This window comes from Phyllobates terribilis, unplaced genomic scaffold, assembly GCF_046119375.1.
Source record: "Phyllobates terribilis strain yellow unplaced genomic scaffold, ASM4611937v1 Scaffold_4__5_contigs__length_816908805, whole genome shotgun sequence".
NCBI classification, from domain to species: Eukaryota; Metazoa; Chordata; class Amphibia; order Anura; family Dendrobatidae; genus Phyllobates; species Phyllobates terribilis.
In genome coordinates this window covers 489,281,284-489,299,124 of record NW_027362764.1, presented here as the reverse complement: position 1 = coordinate 489,299,124, position 17,841 = coordinate 489,281,284, and the positions used below count along the sequence as shown (strand labels likewise).

General features: G+C 43.5%; 1 long non-coding RNA gene across 1 annotated transcript in view; it reads right to left on the bottom strand.

Moving 5' to 3' along the window:
- LOC141264387 (uncharacterized) overlaps nucleotides 1-17,841 on the bottom strand; it is a 286,723-nt gene that overhangs the window by 85,517 nt on the left and 183,365 nt on the right. The gene's annotated exons all lie outside the window — the stretch shown is intronic.

The window sequence follows — 17,841 nt, the reverse complement described above, 5'->3', positions numbered from 1 at the left end:
TATAGTAGATGGTTCCTGCAGTCCTATGTAATAACACCGATAACACAGTGATGACTCTCTCAGTACTGGTAATATAGTAGGTTTTACCTGCAGTTCTATGTAATAACACAGATAACATGGTGATAACTCTCTCAGTACTGGTAATCTAGTAGATGTTACCTGCAGTCCTATGTAATAACACAGATAACATGGTGATAATTCTCTGAGAACTGGTAATGTAGTAGATGTTACCTGCAGTCCTGTGTAATAACACAGATAACACGGTGATAATTCTCTGAGTACTGGTAATATAGATGTTACCTGCAGTCCTGTGTAACAACACAGATAACATGGTGATAACTCTCTCAGTACTGGTAACATAGTATATGTTACCTGCAGTCCTATGTAATAACACAGATAACACAGTGATAACTCTCTCAGTGCTGGTAATATAGTAGATGTTACCTGCAGTCCTATGTAATAACACAGATAAAACGGTGATAATTCTCTTAGTCCTGTAATATAGTAGATGTTACTTGCAGTCCTATGTAATAACACCGATAACACAGTGATGACTGTCTCAGTACTGGTAATATAGTAGATGGTTCCTGCAGTCCTATGTAATAACACCGATAACACAGTGATGACTCTCTCAGTACTGGTAATATAGTAGGTTTTACCTGCAGTTCTATGTAATAACACAGATAACATGGTGATAACTCTCTCAGTACTAGTAATATAGTAGATGTTACCTGCAGTCCTATGTAATAACACAGATAACACGGTGATAACTCTCTCAGTCCTGGTAATCTAGTAGATGTTACCTGCAGTCCTATGTAATAAAACAGATAACACGGTGATAGCTCTCTCAGTGCTGGTAATATAGTAGATGTTACCTGCAGTCCTATGTAATAACACAACTAACACAGTGATGACTCGCTCAGTACTGGTAATATAGTAGATGTTACATGCAGTCCTATGTAATAACACCGGCAACACAGTAATGACTCTCTCAGTGCTGGTAATATAGTAGATGGTTCCTGCAGTCCTATGTAATAACACCTATAACACAGTGATGACTCTCTCAGTACTGGTAATATAGTAGATGGTTCCGGCAATCCTCTGTAGCAACACATATATCATAGTGATATCTCTCTGAGTATTGATAATGTAGTGAATGTAACCTGCAGTCCTATGTAACATCATAGCTTCCTGTGTACTGTGATCAGTCACAGCAGATAGGTCTAGAAGACACTCATGTGGGAGCAAATTACACTGAGCAGCATCATCACATGACCCCAGCACAGCTGGTAATTGGCTGGATGCGCTGTAACACGTAAATACAGAAGACCTACGTTTTCTGCAAGAACTGCAGGCAGCCAATCAGATTAACCTTCCTTTCTACATTATGTGGGAAGTAAGCGGAGTGCAGCAATACTGGCTACAGATTCAGGACAATACACTCATGATCCTAGGTGAACAGCGACACCCATGGAACATACCCTTTAAGAATGCATATTGCTACCACCTTTTTGTTTTATATAGTATTTTTAATCAACATTTAGGCTAAGTGCCCACGATGCAGAAATGCTGCAGATTTTTTCCGCACCTCCCTGGCAGGAAAAATGCATGTGGATTTTACATGCGTTTTTCCTGCCAGGTAGAAGCGTTTGTCAAGCATTTTTGCATGCATTTCTGCATGTGGGTTATCAAGCGCTTTTCCAAGCGATTTTAGCATCACTTGGAAAAGTGCTTGACAACTTGTTCACACTATATAAATCCATGCAACCGACATGGATTTACATAGCGTGACCAAGTTAATAGTTTAAAAAAAGAATAAAAATGGTAAAAAATAAAAAATAAACAATAGACTTACCTTCCGATGGCCACCGGTCTCCTGTACGATGCGTCCGGTCTCTTGCGCGGCTCGCGATGGTCTAAAAGGACCTTTCATGACGTCATTTAGTCATGTGACAGGTCACGCGACCGCTGACTTCGGCACATGACTAAATGACGTCACCGCAGGTCCTTTTAGACCATCCCGAGCCGTACAAGAGACCGGACGCATCGTACAGGAGACCGCGGGCCATCAGAAGGTAAGTATAATGTATTTTTTTATTTTAAATTCTTTTTTTTACAGGTACTATGGTACCCGGGTCTGGAGGAGAGTCTCCTCTTCTCCAGACCCGGGTACCATCCCCACATTGAATCTCTTAATATCCGCATGTGCACATGTAGTCATGCGGATATTAAGCGTTTCAATGCAAGTCGATGGCGGCAATTACGCTGCGTGTCCGCAAAATTAATGGACATGCTGCGCATTTTTCCGCAATGATAATCGTATTACCAAGTGTTTTTTAAGTGTTTTCGCTGCGGAAATTTCGCGGCAAAAACGCTTGAAAAATGCATAGTGGGCACGCAGCCTAACCCATATCATGTTTTACCAAATAATAAAAATATTTTAAACAAATACTATCAAATGATGTATTTCATAAAATAGGACACAAATGTTGCTTTTATACGGACAATATATGGCAAGGGTACAAAAGATTTTCACAAAGTATCTATCAGCATATCAAGTATTGTGTTTGACACTTTGACAGTTTTTCTTTCTCTTTTCATGGCATCAGTCACTTATTTTCATACCATCAATGCCTGACCTACCCAAGGGTCACATCACCTCTACATAACCTGTTCACTTTGTTTTGAGTAGACCTTTTTCTCAAACTATGTGAAATATGATATGTGGGTCCACCACCTGTCACTGCGCCTATGGAAAGGCTGGGTACTCGGCAAGCTAAAATGATACCAAAACAGTGCGTTCTGCGCAGCCTTGTGGATGATAGGAGCATTGATTTGCCACAAGTTTATTGTAAGGACACAAAAGAAAAATTTAGGAACCAATTCATCATTTTTTTATCACTTTTCTAGTTTTGGCTTGTGGTGTTCATTGATGTTTTGTGCTAAATTCTTAAAAATGACACAATTGGTTCATAAATAAATAAAAATGTTCTTTATTTTTAACCTTTTTAAATACTTTTTAGCACAAAAAAAAAAACGCAAGTTCCACCAGAACTGAAGATATTATCACTACAGGGGCAAATGAAGTATGTTTACGTCACAAAATTGTGACTCTTTAAAAAGACGCAATTGTTGAATGAGCCGAAAACAAGGAAACCCCAAGAACTCTCATAATTACAGGTATAAAAAAACAGGTGAATATATACAAATTAGGCTTAAAGACTTAACAATTAGAAATAAAGTTAATTTTCTTCTCAGTAGCCGCACTAATAAGGCAGGCAACATTGTAATGCTACTAATCTGCAGATTGGGCTAATTATTTATGCAAGTTAATAGTGTTTAGTAACATGACAGGTTCCTATTAAAAAAATAGGTGCAAATTAAAAAAAGGAAATAAGGCGCAAATGAGAAATAGATGGAAAACACCAAAAAAAGTGCATATGTAATAATGAATCAGGTCCTTAATTCATAAAGTTCTTGGTCAACATATTATGGGGATATAGTGTTTAGAGAAAACTTCAATTAAACTAAAACATGACAAATGACTCTGATTGCTCAGAAATAGAGATAAGGAAACAGTATCCAGTCCTGGGTGATGTATTCCAAAAATTTAAGTTTGTTCAGCCATCAAATTACAACGTTTCGACCTTTTATAGGTCTTTATCAAGTATACACAGAAACATACAGGGCAGGTTTATATAGTGTGGTAACACACATGCACCAATCACCACAGAAACCAAACCCACTCATTTAAAAAACAGTATTTACAAAAGTTTACAGAAAACCTTAATGCAGGGCACATCGCCCCTCATAGCAATACATTAGCACTATATTATACAACTAAAAGATAGAAAATAGTCCCCAAATTCAGCATGCCTTGGTTGTGCATGGTGTGGTAACATGATTAAGGGGGACTCATTCTATTATTCCCATACTGGGAAGAGATATACATTGAAAGGGAGATACACATGTTCATCGAGTTTGGTGATATATATGATTTTATGCCCTTGCGGGCTTAGCATATGTGGGGGAGACCACGATGGAAATTAGAGCCCCCATAAGTAAACATAAGAGTACCATCAGGACTGGACTTACCGACTTGCCTGTTCACAGACATTTTCTGGGTAACAGACATTCGGTAAATCAAATAAGGTTTAGGGTCATTGACAGTGTCCCTGTACAGAGAAGGGGTGGTGATAGGCAGAAGATGTTGAAAAGAAAGGAATTACGATGGATTTTCGAGTTGGGGACTTTGGAACCCAAAGGTTTAAACATTGAATATAATTTACATAGTGATCTGCCATAAACCAAACCACCACCCCTCCCCCAGCTTTCGCTGTCATCAGTATGTTTTTAGCATTCTTTTCTTGTTCTTTTATCTATAGATGGTTCCCTTTTGCAGAAATGAACTGGAATGAACTAAGGTGTGGGGACAGAGCATGACTGACACCACTGGATAAAGATGATCTACATGTAGCTTGTTTATTATGCACATGCATTATACATAGAAATAATGATTGCTGTCATGGCTTGTACTCTGACTCCTCCTCTAACCTTTTTTCTTTCCGTTTTTTTCCTCTCTCCCTTCTCCCCTCTTTTTCTTTGGTGATTAAAATCCCCCTTTTGGATCAAGTTGGTTGCCATTGGTGGTTACACGCTGTGTATGTGGAATGCGTGCATTAGGACCTAGATGGGTCGATCCTCTTATATCAGTGGGCGTGCCTCTGCAATGGTCACATGACCGCAGCTCTGGTGACGCCTTGTATGTTGCCTGGCTATGTGCGCCGCCAGTGCATGCGTACCGGACTGACGCGTCATCGTGGGAGTGGTCATGTGATGCCCAGTGGCGAGGGCTTGTGCTAGGACAGCTTGTGGGCTTGGTAATGTAGGGGGCTGGTGGGTGATGAAGGCGTCGAGTCAAGAAGGGGTTGTTGAGTTGTCTGATAATTGTTATGTGTGTTTATAGTTATTTATTTGATAACATGTCTTGCTGTGTGAATTCCCTATGGCCGATTATTGTATGCGGTTCTCCATAGGCCCTGCCTAAGGCCGTCCCTGGGACGCGGCAGGTCTGCCCAGCAGGGGGAACTATGCAATAGCTAGGGATTCAGTACACTACACTGCTTAGACACTAGGGAGTTAATCCAGGGGTTAGATCATTAACTGGGAGGGGTTTAGAACTCTTTTATAGAAAACTAATTTTGGGTTGCAGACAGTCTAGTAGTAAGGAGTAGTGAGGAGCAGTAGGCAGAGTGAGACTGCTGCTAGGGGAGGCCTGTGTCAGGCCACCTCAGTCCTGGGTTCAAGACCCGATTGCACAGGACCGGTGTATGTTCTGTTCCATGTACAGAGAGAGATGGAGTGTGGAGGAAGACTAAGCAGACAGGAATGCAGACTCCATTAGCAGTATCAGTAGTGAAGAAGTGTTTTACTAGTGCAATTATCAGAACAGAATGAGGACACATTTGAGACGGAATCTGAACGCCGGCACAGTCCTAGGCTCATGGCCTGTCAGAGGTCAAGGCGAGGCCTCTATATCCCTAGAGGGGAGATTCTCAGCTGGGTTGCAGAAGAAGTGGATTATGTTGGGTCTCAGGAAAGGATGAGAGCAAACACTGGAAAGGCACATTACCAAGGGTACTTCACTAACCAAAGAACTTGTCTTGATCTGTATACTACAGTCGTGTATGAAAGAATTGCACAGTAAAAGTGAGTCTGTTAACCCGGATCTACGATCTCCTGTCTTGCTGGAAGTCGGTGTAGGTACCATGAATGGTGTAACAGAGAGTACAGCAAAACCTCCATTGCACCACACACTCCAGTCTCAGTCCTTAATAGTAGAGGGGCCATTGGGTGAAGAGAATATGGTTTCGGCACACAGCGTGATGGTAACGGCCCCGTGTGCTCCCCTCTACAGTAAGATGGGATCTAAACAATAAGACGGTTGATGTTTCCCTGACAACGCAATGCCTTCAAACTATTGGCTGATAAAAGGATACACCTTATTCATGCCTCCTTACTAGATTTTTGGCGCCTTTTTTTGATGGCATTCTACTATTGGCTCCCCATATGTTGCCTTATACATATTCATAATCCACTTTTGAGTGATTGTGCACATGCTGCGGAAATTTCCGCTGCGGATTATCATTGCGGAAAAAAACGCAGCACTACCAATTATTTTGCGGAAGTGCTGCGTTTTCGCCGCCATTGGCTTGCATTAGATCACATGGATTCCGCATCACTGTATATGTAGATGCGGAATCAAAGAGTTCCAATGTGCGGATGGTACCCGGGTCTGGAGGAGAGGAGACTCTCCTCCGGACCCGGGTACCATAGAACCTGTAAAAAAAGAATAAAATAAAAAATAAATATATACTTACCTTATGGCGGCCCCTGCTGCACTCGTCCTTTCATGCCGGCAGTTCGCAATGGACTGAAGGACCTGCGCTGACGTCATAGTCATGTGACGGGTCACGCGACGCTGACGTCGGCAGGTCCTTCAGTGTACCGCTGCCGGCAAGGGAGAACGGAGGGAAAGCAGGACATCGGGGGCCATCAGAGGGTAAGTATATATTTATTTTTTTATATTTTGACATTCTCTCGGGTCACACTATATAAATCCATGCTGCTTGCATGGATTTATATAGTGTGACCAAGTTGACAAGCACTTTCCAAGTGATGCTAAAATCGCTTGGAAAGCGCTTGTCAACCCGCATGCGGAAATGCAAGTGAAGACTGCTTCATTTCCGCATGTCCCTGGCAGGAAAATGCATGTACAATCCGCATGTACAATCCGCATGTACAATCCGCATGTGTTTTTTTCTGCCAGGGAGATGCAGAAACGCTCAGGAAAAAATCCTGAGCATTTCTGCATCGTGGGCACATAGCCTTACAGGCGAAATACACTTGCTGCAAAACTGAAAAAATGGACCAGCACAATTGTTAGGCTGTGTGCCCACGTAGCGTTTTTCAAGCGTTTATGCTGCGGAATTTCCTCAGCGGAAACGCTTGTTAAACGCTAGGTAATCCGCACCCCATGGTCCCCAAGGGGATTCCGCATGTTCTATGCACATGCTGCGGATTTTTCCGCAGCGTTTATGCTGCGTACAAAAATCCGCAGCATGTCATTTAATTTTGCGGAAGCGCAGCGGAACTCCCGCCATTGAATTGCATTGAGACGCATAGAAACCGCGACTGTACATTTGTACAAGCGGCTTCTATGCGTCTCTATGTGCGGATGGTACCCAGTTCTGGAGGAGAGGAGACTCTCATCCAGACCTGGGTACCATTGTACCTGTAAAAAAAGAATAAAATAACAAATAAAGTTTATATTCACCTGTCCGGCGGCTTGTCTCTGAATGCCGGCATCGCTTGAGGACCTGCGGTGACATCACAGTCATGTGACCGCAGGCCCTTCACCGCTCTGTCTCGCGAGATGCCGGCAGCCAGGAACCAGACAGGAACGAGCGCTGCAGCACACGCCGGGGCCTCGGGGGTGAGTATAGCTTTATTTGTTTTAATTTTTACGGTTCACACTGTATAAATCCATGCTGTTTGCATGGATTTATACAGTGTGACCTAGTTGTCAAGCACTTTCCAAGTGATGCTATCGCCTGGAAAGCGCTTGTCAATCTGCATGCAGAAACGCATGTGAATTCGCATGTGGATCCGCATGTATTCTGCAGGAAAAATGCATGCACAATCTGCATGCGTTTTTTTCTGCCAGGGAGATGCAGAAATGCTGCAGAAATTTTCTGCTTCATTTCTGCATCGTGGGCACATAGCCTTAGCATGAGGGCAAAGTATAAGTACAAATTTACACTGTGGCCATTAACAATAAGGAAATACTCTGTAAATAAAAAGTAGTAGCACCTGTAAATAACATAGGGTACTTAGTTGACACTAATTTGATCAAAAGAGCTTCAGCGAGACGATATGGAAGAAGAAAGGAGTCTAGATGTCCGCGCTCCTCCGTGTACAATGATAATTCAGTATCCGATGAATGGATGAAAGAATTTTATTTAACAAAAGCTGCATTTAAACGCGTTTCGCGGACGTCCTGTCAGCTTCCTCAGTGAGTAGCTCAAGATTCAACATTTTTTAAGATTCAAACTTCCTGTCCTTTACAGAAGTTTCATTTTAGATCATAGGCTGGGTTACAATAATAGGTAACAACTTTATACAAAGATGATAATGTAGGATCCGCCAATCACAATAAGTGGGGTCACACCTGACGCTTCTCCCCCTCCTTCCACAAGAACCTTTGTAAATGAGGCTTTCCTCAAAGAACAGGAAGTAGGAGTCTAGAACAGCCCCAGTGGCGAGTGTGAAAATTGCAAGATTTTTTTTTAAACAGATCGTGATGTGAAAAATAAAAAAAAATTGTTTTAAAATACATTAAATATAAAAACCTGATTTAAGAGTAGTTCATTTTCCAATTACATATTCCCTTTAACAGACAGGTTTAATAAATGGCAAAAGTCCCTCATTATAACATCCACATACCCTATTAGAGAACAACTTCTTTAAAGAATGATCCCATGATGGGAATTTATTTTTCTTCAGAGTTGGTGGGAGCCTAACTGCCAAGGACCCCACCCAGTGGTGTACTATGCGTTGCCAGTGCAAGGCATGTACAGGTGCATCTCACTAAATTAGAAACACATCAAAAAGTTAATTTATTTCAGTTCTTCAATACAAAAAGTGAAACTCATATATTATATAGAGTCATTACAAACAGAGTGATCCATTTCAAGTGTTTATTTCTGTTAATGTTGATGATTATGATTTACAGCCAATGAAAACACAAAAGTCATTATCTCAGCAAATTAATTAACAAAAAGCACCTGCAAGGGCTCCCTAAGCATTTAAAAAGGCCCCTTAGTCTGTTTCAGTAGGCTCCACAATCATGGGGAAGACTGCTGACAGATGTCCAGAAGGCAGTCATTGACACACTCCACAAGGTCCCAGAGGTCCCAGAGTTCCAATTTTCATTTGAAATTCAAGGTCCCAGAGTCTGGAGGAAGAGTGGGGAGACACACAATCCAAGCTGCTTGACGTCTAGTGTGAAGTTTCCACAATCAGTGATGGTTTGGGGAGCCATGTCATCTGCTGGTGTAGGTCCACTGTGATTTCTGACAAATTTAACAATTAAAGTTTTACATTGTTATATATTTTTTACATTTTTTATTATATTTTGGTGGTTTTATGTCACTATTTTATTTTATCTTACTATTTTATTAGCCCTAAATGTATCTGTAACATTAGCACTATCCTTTGCCCTAGTCTTAGCTCTAGTCTTGACCTGAAACCCAGTCCTAACTCTAAACCTAGTTCAATCCTTAACTTAACTCCAGTCCTAACACTAACTTTACACTTATCCCTAACCTTAGCCAGAGCTATAACCTTAGTTAGGATTAGAAAAAAGTATTTACAAATGGAAAAGTTTATTACAACATTAGTCTTCTGCTTTTACAGCAGACACTTTAAAATTTGAGATAGGTCCCCAACCAGGTCTCTTTCTCTTCTCTCACAGAATTACAAGTGAGAGGAGAAGCAGGGAGCTGTGGGGATAGGACATTGCAGCCTTTGTCATCTCAGTCACTGTCTATGCAGAACGCAGCAGCAGAGAAGAGTTTGTCATCAGCTGCTGTGCTCTCCATAGCCAGCAACTGAGATGACAAAGCTTGGTTCATCATACTGAGTGTTTCTTTTATCTTAGTCACTGCCTATGCAGAGCACAGTAGCTGATTACAAATTAATCTTGACTGCTGTGCTCTGTAAAGGAACCTGTGACATTGACTAAGATGTAAAAGCAGCCTCTGGCTGCTTTACTCATCTAGAAAGTGATCTATACCATAGTGTATACGTTTTGGTGTAATGCAACCCAATGGAACAGTATGCGGGTTTTTTTTTCAGACGCATAAGTTAAACAAAGGCCATTAACATGATGTGTACAGGGCAGAAGATACTAATGTTCTAACTGTATACGGAAAACATGGGTACTTTAAAAGCCCACTTTATTTTATATACAGTGCGTAATTATCAATATGCGTACCTCTTTTTTTAGCTTTTTGTTAATTTCCGTAGGAAATAGAAAATCACCAGCATTCTTTATATGAAATAATCTATAATTAAACAGGCATGAATAACTGAAAGCAGCTGCTTTGCGTAGTATGGGGCGAGCACAAACATCACCAACTGCTCTTTGTCAGTGTAACAGTAAATGGTCTGTGTCATGTAAGTATGTTTCTGTTGACCTTAATTAACCACTTGTACAGCGAATGTACATGTTGTTTACCTGAAATCACTTAAGACAAGTAGAAATAAATTATTCATCAGCCGGTATTGCACATATGACATTACTTAGAAATGCCCTTTGAATAGCTTCATTTTCATTCAAGTAGTTATAAATAAAATAGAATTGATGCCACATTTCTAAGCAACATTTTTTTTCCATAACGTGACAGTAAACCTATCAAGGGTGTAATCTGTAGTAAATTTGCTTTGTCGTACTTTGCCGGGTAGAGTACTTACTGTACTATGTATGCGGAGAAGTGTAGAATTTCAAAGTAAAGTGTAAAATATTGAGTAACTTACTTGGCAGCCGCATCCCCAGTGGAAACAAAAGTCTGATCCGGCTTTCAGTTGTAGCGTAGGGCTTCTCCTATAATTTATTCTGAAACGCTAGGCATTGTGATATTTCATAAAATAATGAATACATTAAAACCAGGCTTTCAAATGTTTTACTTTGGGAAATCATCATCTAATCATAGTGGAATAAATTATTGAATCGCCACTGAACTATGTCCTGACTATCTATAACTATAAAGGTATAAATGTATATCGCCAATATTCATGTTACATCATGGGCCATATACTGTATATATAAAAACAACATACTAGATAGAAGACAATGTAGGGGCTGACCAGTCCAGTGGGTCCAAAAAAATTGGTGTCATTACAGCATTTGGACATTTTGTCACTGACAAAATATCTCAAAATATATGTAATGTAGCTAAAGGAGGTGCAGTCACTACCAGTTTTGGGTGCCCGAGGGGATCCCTTGGGGCTATACGTCACATAAGAAGATATCAGGTATTATAAATGGCACATGGTAGGTGTTGGCACTATTACAGAAGGCCAAGAGCTTCCAGTTTGTTTTTGATCCTGTATAACCTGACAGTAGTAGGGACTGAAGTTTTATATTCCATTAGATCTCTTTATTAATAAGGTTCCCAGGAATCTGATGTCAAGACGCTGTTTTAGATCTTTAGAGAAAGTGAAACTCTAAGGGGCCAATTCATCAAACAGTTTGACGTAAATCTGTTTGAAATGTGGCAAAATCTTTGTGCAACTCGTAGATGTGCAACAATTCAGCGACTTTTAGTTTTTTATACCAGCTGAGTCATGTTTTTGAAAAGACAGCAAAGTTTACCAGGAAGGGTATGGTTAATGTATGCCACAAAAATGACAGCTGAAGTTTCAATTGGAGCTGCAGTGACCTGTAAAATAGCAAGGCTGGAAGGTGGCACTAAAGTAGTACAGGCTTGGCTGGGGAAAAAAGCACTGGTGGTCTGGACGCTGAGCACGCCTATACAGTTCTACTCTGGGGCAGACCAGGGAGACTCGATGTTCCTGTACTGCCACACGGCTGCTATGAGCCACTTAAGCAGGAGGTGGGGGGGGCCCCTGGTGCCAGCATCGGGCCTCCTGGTGCCAGCATCAGGCCCCCCGCCCATCACCGCAAGTTCAATGGTGACTCCCATCAGTTCCCGTCTGACGTCACTCACGCAGACACTGACACTGACAGTGCACGATGATGTCATCACTTGGCGCCCATTGTTCTGAGATGTGCGGGCGCTCGGAGCAGAGCGGGAAACGAAGAGGAGAGGTGAGTATTGTATTTTTTTTATGGGGGTGCATCATATTACATAAACTCTGCCTATCTGGGTGCATTTTACTATAGAGGCATGTGGGGTGCATTATACTACATAGACTCAGCCTATGGGTGTGCATTATACTATATAGAGTCTGCCCATGGGGATGCATCATAGACATTATATACTCTGCCTATTGGGGTGCATTATACTATAGACTCTGCCTATGGGGGAGCATTATACTATATAGGGTCTGCCTATGGAGAGTGCATTATACTATATAAAGTCTGCTTATGGAAAGTGCATGATACTATATAGAGTCTGCCTATGGGGGTGCATTATATTACATAAAGTCTGCCTATGGGGGTGTATTATACTATATAGAGTCGGCCTATAGGGGTGCATTATACTATATAGAGTCTGCCTATGGGGGTGCATTATACTATATAGAGTTTGCTTATTGGGGTCCATTATACTATATAGAGTCTGCCTGTGGGGGTGCATCATACTTTATAGCGTCTGCCTATGGGGGTGCTTTATATTATATAGAGTCTGCCTATGGGTGTGCATTATACTATAAAGAGTCTGCCTATGGGGGTGCATTATACTATATAGAGTCTGCCTATGGGGGTGCATTATACTATACAGAGTCTGCCTATGGGGAGTGCATTAAACTGTATGGAGGCCTATGGGGAGTGCATTATACTATAGAGGCCTATGGGAGTGCATTATACTATATTGAGGACTATCTGGTGCATTATACTAGATGTACGCTATTTAGGGGGCCATCATACAGTGTGGAGATTACAGTGAGCGCCATCATACAGTGTGGGAGATAATGTGGGGTCTTTGTACAGGGTAGGAGCCATCATACAGTGTTGGGACCATCAGGTTGGAGGCTACTTAGGGGTCAGTATATTGTTTAGGGGGTACAATACAGTGAGAGGGCATTATACTATGTATAAGAGAGGATCATACTGTGTAGAGGGGAGCTGTACATGGGGGGAGACTCAGGACATTATTAAATGTTAAGTGGGCACTAGTGTTGAGCGATACCTTCCGATATCGGGAAATATCGCATCGGATTGGATCGGACCGATACCCAAAAAATATCGGATATCGCCGATTCCGATACCAGAAACCAATGCAAGTCAATGGGACACAAATATCGGAATGAAAATAAACCCTTTCTTTCCTTGTAGGTTAATTCTACATGAAGGAAAACAACTAAGAATAATGTAGAATGTATTGGGGGAGGTGGGGGAGACATTAAAGGCATAGAGGTTTAGCCCAATCAAATGGAATAGCAGGAATTAATATTTTTTTTAAGACATTCGGAATTACAAAGATATTGACTATGTTAAGCTTTTTTATATTTTGTCAGATATTTATGTTTCTGTACTTCCATGCTCTTCACCTTCTTTTTTACTTCTCCCACACTTTCTCCTTCATCATCCTCAGCAGCAGCATCTTTTTCATCAACTTCTTCTTCACCTTATTCATCTTCTTCTTTTTCACCTTCTTCCTATTATTCTTTTTTTTACATTCTTCATATTCTTCTTATTCAACTATTATTCTTCTTCATATTCTACTTCTTCATCTTCTTCATATTCTTCTTCTTCATCATATTCTTAGCTGTGACAGGCATTCATGTAGTTGTTATCTATAAAAGTTTGAAGATTACACCTTCCGTTCTGCCTGTCACAAAAGATTTACAACAGGATTTGTACGCGTTCAGTTTGGCCTGCAGCAGCAGGTATTTTCCAGGGGCACCACGAGGAGGAACGGACTCACCCCCATACACTGCTTAGTCTTCTTCTGCTTATAATTTAGATAATATCTTTTGCTCTGATTTTTAGTCTTATGCTTAATGTTCTTCTGCTTTTTGTTCTTCAGCTTCTTGTTCTCTTCTTTGTCTTCTGTCTCTTGATCTTCTGTATCTTGGTGGTTGTCTTCTTGTTCTTTGTCCTTTTGGTCATCTTCTTCAGGGTCATCTTCTTGGTCTTCTTTGGGGTGGTCTTCAGGGTCGTAGTCTTCTTCGGGGTGGTCTTCAGGGTCATCGTCTTCAGGGTCCTCGTCTTCGGGGTCCTCGTCTTCTTCGGGGTGGTCTTCAGGGTTGTCGTCTTCAGGGTCGTCATCTTCGGGGTCCTCGTCTTCTTCGGGGTGGTCTTCAGGGTCGTCATCTTCAGGGTCGTCTTCAGGGTCGTCATCTTCGGGGTCCTCGTCTTCTTTGGGGTGGTCTTCAGGGTCGTCGTCTTCAGGGTCGTCGTCTTCTGGGTCCTCGTCTTCTTCGGGGTGGTCTTCAGGGTCGTCGTCTTGATGGTCATCGTCAGGGAGATCCAGAGTGATTACCAAAAAACATTTCAAAAAGCTTGAACTTGGAAATGTAGCAGAAGGTACAAGAAGGCTGAGGAACTGCCGAGAACCAGCTGACGGTACTGTAACCCGGATGGGTAGCAGAAGGTACAAGAGCCAATGGAACTACCGAGGACCAGCTGATGGTACTGGAACCCGGTTACTAAGCAGGAGGTACCTGTGCCAGAAAGCACTACCAAGGACCAGCAAACATTGATGGAACTCGGATACCGAAAAGGAGGCACCTAAGCCAAAGGCACTGCCTGGAACAAGCTGATGTTACTGGAATCCAGGGGGACATATTCAAGATTGACTTCCAAAGAACCAGCTAATGGTACTGGAACTCAGATAGGCAGCAGAAGGTACACATGAAAAAAATAGTTGCAAGGCCACGAGCCGGCCAGAGTTACCAAAACCCACAGTCCTACAGGAGGTGCTTGTGCTATTGGCACTATGGAACAAGCCTTCATTGCCAGATCCCGCAGCCCACATAGGAGTCACCTAAACTGCAGGCACCATAGAGTCGGCTAACCCGACCGCAACACGACAGGACAACGTATTGGAGGCAAAGTGACGTTGACACTACCCGGAAACAGCTGGCGTGCTGGAACCAGGCTGGCCAGGAGGGAGTACCCGTGCCAAAGACTCTGCTGGGAAACAGCTGGCGATGCTGGAACCCAGGGTAAATACTGAAAACTGAGTGGAGCCAGAGGCCTAATTGGAGCAAGTTTAAAATCAGTAGTAGTGTGAATGTGGACAGAGCAGGAGAAATTGCTGGACACACAGCAGGGGATCAGCTGACGTTACTGAACCCCAATAACACTGGAGCAAGTGTTGACTGTGCAGACGGCACTTCTGATCAGCATCTGGCGGAGTTGGAGCCCAGGGTAAATACTGAGAACAGAGAGTAGCCAGAGGCCTAATTAGAGCAAGTTTAAAATCAGTAGTAGTGTGAATGTGGACAGAGCAGGAGAAATTGCCGGACACACAGCAGGGGATCAGCTGACGTTACTGAACCCCAACAACACTGGAGCAAATGTTGACTGTGCAGACGGCACTTCTGAGTAGCAACTGGCGGTGTTGGAGCCCAGGGATTACAGTTCAGATGGTAGAAACATGAACACAACAGGATACCTGGATACTGTTGACAACCAATTATTTAATCTGGAAGAGGACTGGCAAATTCATGCGAGATCCAGGCCTTGTTCATTTTCAGAAAAGTAAGCCGGTCAACGTTATCGGAGGATAGTCGGATGTGACCGTCTGTTAGTACACCACCTGCGGCACTAAAGACGCGTTCCGATAATACACTAGCAGCAGGGCAAGCCAGCACCTCCAATGCATAATGGCTAAGCTCTGGCCATGTATCCAGCTTAGAGACCCAAAACTTGAAGGGGGAAGAGCCATCTGGGAGTACACTGAGAGGGCAAGACATGTAGTCTGTCACCATCTGACGGAAACGTTGCCTCCTGCTGACTGGAACCGTCTGTGATGGTGTAGACATTTGTGGCGGGGACACAAAACTTTGCCACATTTGGGCCATACTGGTCTTGCCTTGTGCTGAGGCGCTGCTTCTGCTCCCTCTTTGTGCAGAGCTTCCTCCACTGCATCGACGCACTGAGCTGCTTTGTAAAGCACTAGCAGCACTGCTCTCGGGTGGAATGGAGAACATGATGGAATGCACCAGTGTGTCTTGGTACTCCCACATTTTACGCTCCCAGTTCAACGGTGTTATGAGGCTTTGTAAGTTGTCCCTGTAGCGAGGATCTAGGAGGGTGGACACCCAATAATCAGCCGTGTTGAGAATGTGGGCGATGCGGCGGTCGTTTCTCAGGCACTGCAGCATGAAATCAACCATGTGCTGCAGACTGCCAACTGGCCAAGAAACGCTGTCCCCTGCTTGAGGAGTGATCTCTGCCTGCTCTACATCACCCCACCCTCGCTCTAGATACTGACTACTAGAGCATTCTGTACCTCCCTCCTCTGGACAGATGTCTTCCTCATCCATTGACTCCTCCTCATCCTCCTCACAAAGTGTCCCCTGCCTAGGCTTTTGTGAGGAACCACGTTGTGCAGACTGTACAGAAGCAGATGGCATTTGTGACTCCTCATCTTCCACCTCTTCCAAAACCTCCTCCCTTAGTGCTTGCAGTGTTTTTTCAAGCAGGCTGATAAGGGGGATAGTCATGCTGACTAGTGCATCATCTGCACTCGCCATCTGCGTGGAATAATCGAAGGCACGCAAAACGTGACAGATGTCCTTCATAGAGGCCCACTCAGTGGTGGTGAAGTGTGAACGGCGCGCAGTGCGACTTGTTTGCGCCTGCTGCAGCTGGTACTCTATTACTGCTGCCTGCTGCTCACACAACCTCTCCAACATATGTAAAATTGAATTCCACCTGGTGGGTAGGTCACATATGATGCGATGTTCCGGAAGGCGTAATCGGCGCTGCAAAGCTGCAATGCGCGATCTTGCGATGCTGGAATGCTGAAAGTGAGCGCGCTCTATGCAGACCTTGTGCAGCAGTGCATCAAGATCCGGATAGTCCCTCAAGAAACTCTGCACGACCAAGTTGAGCACATGTGCCAGACATGGGATGTGAGTGAGGTTGCCTAGGCCCAGAGCTGCCACCAGATTTCAGCCATTGTCACACACTACTATGCCTGGCTGGAGATTCGCTGGCACAAACCACACGTTGCTCTGCTGCTTGATGACATTCCAGAGCTCCTGCGCTGTGTGGCTTCGATTCCCCAAAGAAATTAATTTCAATATGGCCTGTTGACGTTTGGCCACGGCTGTGCTCATATCGGTCGTAACAGGTAACCGTTCACGGGTCGATGTGGAGGTAGACCGTGACGGCTCCTGCAGCGCTGATTCAGAGGAACTGGAGAATGAGGAGGAGTCAATGTGTGCAGCCTGGATTCCTGCAATCCTTGGAGTAGGCAGAACACGTACAGTGCCACTCTCAAGATCTGTACCTGCCTCCACAACATTTACCCAATAGGCAGTGAGGGGAAGGTATCGTCCCTGTCCATACTTACTGGTTCAGGCATCGGTGGTCAGGTGGACCTTGCTACTGACGGCGTTTTGTAGCGCATGTTTAATTTTTCCCTCCACATGCTGTTGCAGGGCAGGGACGGCTTGCCTGCTGAAATAAAAGCGGCTGGGCACGTTGTATTGTGGGACTGCCAATGCCATCAAGTTACGGAAGGTGTCAGTCTCCACCAGCCTGAATGATAGCATTTCAAGGGACAGTAGTTTTGCAATGCCAGCAGTCAGAGCCTGTGCTCGGGGGTGGTTTGCCGAGTATGGGCGCCTTTTCTCTCATGCCTGTGCTAACGATGGCTGTAGACTGGCCTGGGAGTGTGAGGATGACAGGGAACGTGGTGCTGTGGGTGGAATGACACTGTGTCTCTGTACAACAGTGCCAGAGGTTCTTCCATGGCGATCCTGTGAGGAAGCCGAACCAGCTGTGTGTGAGCTGGAGGAAGAGGCTACAACACGAGCTGAAGAGGTGGTAGGTGGCTCTGTAGGTTGGCCTAGGTCTTCAGTGTGTCTTTGTAACTCCACCACGTGCTTGGTCCGCACATGTTTCCACATATTTGT